Source organism: Camelus dromedarius, chromosome 22, assembly GCF_036321535.1.
Source record: "Camelus dromedarius isolate mCamDro1 chromosome 22, mCamDro1.pat, whole genome shotgun sequence".
In the NCBI taxonomy this organism is placed as follows: domain Eukaryota; kingdom Metazoa; phylum Chordata; class Mammalia; order Artiodactyla; family Camelidae; genus Camelus; species Camelus dromedarius.
In genome coordinates this window covers 29,330,818-29,336,283 of record NC_087457.1, presented here as the reverse complement: position 1 = coordinate 29,336,283, position 5,466 = coordinate 29,330,818, and the positions used below count along the sequence as shown (strand labels likewise).

The 5,466-nt window shown below is 33.5% G+C and overlaps 1 non-coding gene across 1 annotated transcript; it reads left to right on the top strand.

The window, feature by feature from the left end:
- Window positions 1–301: 301 nt before the first annotated feature.
- Window positions 302–377, top strand: TRNAA-CGC (transfer RNA alanine (anticodon CGC)). The gene has a single exon. It is a non-coding gene; the product is annotated as a tRNA-Ala (tRNA).
- Window positions 378–5,466: the final 5,089 nt, after the last annotated feature.

Here is a 5,466-nt window from a genome sequence, read left to right as displayed (position 1 = left end):
TTTCTCCTAAAGTAGGAACCATCTAACACACCTGTGGGACACTGATAAGCAATTGATCCAAGAGCTGTGCCAGTTAACTGCTGATCAAAAATGTAATGACGTATACACAGCTATTCTAGAGCACGCTAGTTCTTCAGGACTTCATCATAGCCATCCTTTTGTCATTAAGAGCCATCAGATCAGATCACCTCAGTGCAAAATATATTTTTTATATTGTTCATTGTTTTAACTTAAAATGATTTTGCTTTCTTTGGTGTAGGGATTTTCTTTGGTTAACCATGTGTTTTCAAAATTATACATGGGGGTTGGGTATAGCTCAGTGGTAGAGCGCATGCTTTGCATGCACGAGGTCCTGGGTTCAATCCCCAGTACCTCCATTAAAAAAATAAAGAAAAATAGTTATAGAATAAAAAATTTAAAATATATATACAGTAATCACACTTATTAGCAAGTTACACCAAGTAACAAGCTCACATAGTATACTATTTACAAATTTGTTGACAACACAAATATTTACTAACTTGAAGAGAATCTTACTTTTTTTGTTATCATCACTGAAATTCCAGTAAATTGCACCAGTAAATGATATCTGAAATTCACCAGTATTTAAAAATTCTATATCTTGACATGTCTGAAAAACAGAATTTCAGTCTATATTACTGCACAGTAATATGTATAATTAAGCTGTTGCAACATTTTTTGACATGAGCATATAAAAATAATTAACCTAAAACTTAGTTTCTTGCCATTCAAGTGGGTGCCTTTCAGAAATTTAAAAAAGCATTAAAATAATACCTTGCTTTTCAAATTTTTTTCTCTGCTGTGGACACCAGCCCCAATTAAAACTGTGAATACATATTACAAAAACACAGTAAGTGCAGATTGTGAAATTCTATAATCTCAATAGACTTAAAATAGCCTTCTGATAAAAAGTCCAATCTTGGATTAATTATATATTTTTCTCTCAAAATTACTGAAATAATCCTAGACATTCAGATATAATTATAATTAATTAAAGGAATAATAGATTATTTTCTCTCTCTCTTCTTAGTTCACTGAAAGTAAAAATAACCATAGTGACTTGAAGGATATATTGTATGGTAGACAAGCTGGTAGTCACGAAAAGAGAGTGAAAGTGAAGATGGTATATTATGGTTTCTTTCCAAATATACAAGTAATAACAGAACTGAATGAAAGAGTCTGTTGTCTTAACACATCTCCATTTGACAGGCAAACACCTGCATTGAATGCACAGCAGTCCTGTCATTGATATGCTTGCTTACCATTTTCTCCTAAATGACCTTGAAGCTTAATAAAATTCACATGAAAGATTTTGTGATGCATGTTTAAAGAAAGCAGTTAAAAAGATTCAGAAAGCTTTATAAAAGTGAGCTTCATTTTGTTAAAGAAAAAAAGCCTCTGTTCTCATCTGTTGAGAAGGTAAACCGCTTCAACTCAAAAGCAGTTTACAAGCAACTTTCATGGGCTTTGTTGTTACATGGCAGAGTCTCCTAGGTTGACAAGTGGTGCAACGGTCTTTGAGGACTGATTTCTAAGGATGTTAAGAGCATGAACTGCATTCTTTTAAAATACCTCCTTAAGTACAGGCTTCAAAACAAAGTCAACCATTGCTCCAACCATTTAAAAAAGAAGGGCTCAGTATTTGACAATGGGAGACACTACAAAGAAGAACATGTACATTAATGTAGTTCATTGTTTTCATTTGACAAAAGTAGAAGTACAGAGTTGTAGGACCATGAGAAACATGCATGCTCTGCTCAGCAAGCTAAATCTACATATAGTCACTAGTGGTTAAGAAAAAAGGAATCTTAGAGTGTCATATGCTGACATTTAGAAAGAGATCCATTAAACCTGTTAATGTATCAAACTTTCCTTGAGCTTGCAGAACATTTTCAGACTTCTTGGTTTGTGATTTCCCTATATAATATGAAAACATGATTTCTTTGGGTTAGAAAAAGCTTTAGGCACAACAATATACACCAAATAGATTTTTACTCACTCTGCTGCCTGCATCACTGGGGCATCTCCTCCTAGGGCAGCTCCCCTGGGCACTGTTTCTAGTTGTGAGTCCCATCAAGAAGTAAGACCATTTCCTATGAAACAAGAGTAATCACATTGGTACAGGAAAAAAAAAGCTGCATGTATAGACACGCATTTTATTTCTTAACCTTCTCCTGAAAATACTGAAAATAGAGAAAATCCAAATAAACTTACATGAATCTGGTATGATTTATTTAGCAATGCAGACCCCTTCTGTGAAATCTTGCCTATATGATTTGTCTGCCTGTTTGAATAGAATTATTTGAATCCACTATTCACAACAGATAGTGTACAAAATGCTCAGAGCAATGCCATGCTGCGCCGGACTGGACACTGAGGCAAAAACAAACAAACAAACAAAGCAACCCAAAAACCCCAGTCATCCGGACCTGTCTATATTTAAAATTTGGACAATGTGTTTGTCATGTTTTAAAATTAATTATTATTTGAAAATATATTTCATTTTAAAGAAAAATAAATTGGACAACATCACAATAAAAACCTTTGTGCATCATAGGATACTATTTTAGGATGAAGAGGTAACCCATGGAATGGGAGAAAATATTTGCAAATCATGTAGGTGATAAGGGTTTGAGATACGAATGAACAACGAGCTCCTGCTGACAATAAAACAAACAACCCAGTTTAAAAAATGAGCAATGGATTTGGATAGACATGTCTCCAAAGAAGATATCTGAATGGCCAAAAAACGAAAAGATGCTTTGTATTGATAATCATTAGGGAAGGGAAGTGCCCAAATCAAAAGTGACAGGAAATACAATTTCACACACATTTGGATGGCTACTGAGAGAAAGAGAGAAAGGAAGGAAAGAAGGAAGGAAGGGCAAAAGAAAGAAAGAAAGAAAACAAAGAGAAAGAAAGAAAGAAAGAGAGAGAGAAAGAAAGAGAGAAAGAAAGAAAGAAAAAAGAAAGAAAAGAAAGAAAGAAAGAAAGAAAGAAAGAAAGAAAAAGAAAGAAAGAAAGAAAGAAAGAAAGAAAGAAAGAAAGAAAGAAAGAAAGAAAAGAAAGAAAGAAAGAAAGAAAGAAAGGAAGGAAGGAAGGAAGGAAGGAAGGAAGGAAGAAAGAAAGAAAGAAAGGAAGGAAGGAAGGAAGGAAGGAAGAAAGAGGAAGAAAAAGAAAGAGAGAGAGGGAGGGAGGGAGGGAAAGAAAGAGAAAGAGAGTAAGGGAGAGAAAGAAAATGGGAAAACTAAAGTAACCTGTTGACCAGGATGTGGAGAAATTTTAACTCCTGCGCTTCTGGTGGGAATGCAAAATTCTGCAGCAGCTTTGGAAAACATTATGGCATGTCCTCAAAAAAATTAAACATAGACTTACCGTATGATTCAGCAATTTCACCTCTGGGTATACACCCCCCATAAATAAATAGATAGATAGATAGATAGATAGATAGATAGATAGATAGATAGATAGATAGATAGGAAGGAAGGAAAAAGTGAGCTGGGACTTGAACAGGTATTTGTACATCCATATGCATAACAGCATTATTCACAATAGCCAAAAGGTGGAGGCAAAACAAGTGTCCACTGAAGAATGAACAGATAAACAAAATGAGGTATGTACATAAAATGGAATATTATTCAGCCTTTAAGAGGAAGGAAATTCTAACACATGCTACAACATGGATGAACAGTGAGGACATTATTTTAAGAGACAGAGGCCAGTTACCAGAGGACAAATAATGTATGGTCCCACTTGTATGAGTTCCTGGAGTGGCCAGATTCAGAGGGATAGAATGGAATGGTGCTGGCCCAGGGCTGGAGGGAGAGGAATGGGGAGAGATGGTTTGCTGGGGACAGAGTTTCAGTTTTGGAAAATGAAAAAGGTCTGGAGATGGATGATGGTGATCATTGTGCAACAGTGGGAATATACTTACTACCACGGAGTTGTACATTTTAAATGTCATCTAAGTGATAAATTTTATGTTTTTATGCTATGTATATTTTACCACAATTTAAAAATATATAGCATTTAAATATTACTTAACTCAATTATTGGTGTCCCTCACTTTAACCCCCTAAATAGTGTGCACCTGAGGACAGTGCTTCACTAGACCTAGGTAAGTTATTTCACTGTTTGCTTTCTTCATAGAGCGTAAAATAAAACGTCCTCATCTGCTTCTCTTTCCCTACACTTCCTTCCTGTGTGTTCTCTGACATAAGTAAAACAGACTTCAGTTACTCCTGCAAAACCTGCTGGGCTCTTGGTAAGAGGAATCCATTTTCCAGATCCTAATTCTTTATTAAGTTTGCACTCTCTCCTCCCCTCTCATTCACAGCTTTCAAAATTTTGGACATAAAATTAATTTTAGTAGGAAGAAATGTTAAAGGTAATATTTGAAAAGGTTATCAAAAAGCTTACCAAATTTGAAAAAAAAATTTGGTTGACTCTTGGCATATTAACATTAGCCTGTTGGATTCCTCTGTCAGGAAGAACATTTTGAGACTGACTCTAGTATATGAGAAATAATAACTAATATTTTGATAAATATAGTATTTCAAATGCATTTGTGGAACTCTCTATCAAAAAGAATAAAGTCAAAAAAAAAACTTTCAGCTTGTACAGATCCCTCTTTTTATGTTAAACATTCATGAATTTATCTATTTGTAAATTGCATTTAAGTGTACAGAACTTTTCAGGTATCTTCAATGACAAAAATACCAGTAGCTCCCTGAACTCAAAAATCAAAAATGTCATAAATGTTTAAAACTTCAGGTTTCCACTCCTGTTTAATGCCAAATTATTCCCAACTATGACATTCACACAAAATCAGATTTTAAAATGCAGATGTCAAAGATGAGTGGAAATTTAGAACATAAGGTTTCTCTTCTTACTGGGACTGTATTTTCATAGACCATTTACATACTTTTGAAACTCAATCTTTTGCACCTTAACCTCCTCCTAAATACCCCTTCTTCTACTGACCTTTCTCAAAATTTGATCTTAAAAGGTACTTTTCATATTCTGTCACTTTCACAGAAACTTCTGATATCAGAAAGCATATTAATTTCCACCTTTTTTGTCACTGCTGTGGTAATATAATAGTTCTTATAATAAAACATTTTATATTGTTTTCTAAATTTCATTTAAATTAGTCTTTTCTTCCTTACTCATATATTCTGTATTAATAATAATATAAATTTTCCATAAGACATTCCCAGCTTTTTACTGAACACATTATAATTAATTCACAATATAGTTGAATATTTTTATTAATAAGGAAAAGTTCAAAGTATTAACAAAATGTCTCACAAAATTGACTAAGAATAAAGACGTTTATTTAGAATATAAAAATGCTATAATTTTATCTTCTTTATAATTTTCCATTTTTGTCTTTATTTTAAAAGGACTTTCCTCACTGTAAAGTTTAAATGAAATAAAGTATAT